Source organism: Cystoisospora suis (assembly GCF_002600585.1).
Source record: "Cystoisospora suis strain Wien I chromosome Unknown contig_3436, whole genome shotgun sequence".
NCBI lineage: Eukaryota > Apicomplexa > Conoidasida > Eucoccidiorida > Sarcocystidae > Cystoisospora > Cystoisospora suis.
In genome coordinates, this window is record NW_027156231.1 from 8599 (window position 1) to 8996 (window position 398).

At 42.2% G+C, this 398-nt stretch overlaps 1 protein-coding gene across 1 annotated transcript in view; it reads right to left on the bottom strand.

Annotated features, from left to right (window-relative positions):
- Positions 1 to 10: 10 nt before the first annotated feature.
- CSUI_006700 (lipoyl transferase) overlaps positions 11 to 398 on the bottom strand; it is a 6305-nt gene continuing 5917 nt past the window's right edge. The window contains exon 2 of the mRNA XM_068066853.1: positions 11 to 256. The gene's annotated coding sequence lies outside the window, so the exon portion shown is untranslated. The remainder of the gene's footprint in view (positions 257 to 398) is intronic.

Consider the following 398-nt stretch of genomic DNA (forward strand, 5'->3'; position numbering starts at 1 on the left):
AGAGAGACTTCCATAGCGTGTGTAGTGTATGTACACCGTGAGATATGTAGCTAGCTGCTGTGTTCTGTGTTATTCCTAGTGAGTGTGAGGGTTCATATGTAGGCGTTCAATCTTTGAAACATGTCTTGCATTTACCTCAGTTGAAACACGAAGAAAGAAAGGCTTTTCTACAGAAATGATCGAGAGAGAGTTTTTCTTCTCTCTCTTGGGTCGGGGGGACGGCTTGGATGTGTAGGTGTCGCCCTATGGTGTCTTTCTGAAGAACGAAGAAAGGGAGGTGAAAGAAGAACACAGTTCACTCTTCTCTCTCTTCTTCGAGAGAGTATAGAGCTTCAATCAGGTCACGTAGATGTAAACAGTTAGGGATAGGAATGTATAGGTAAATACATATAATTCAA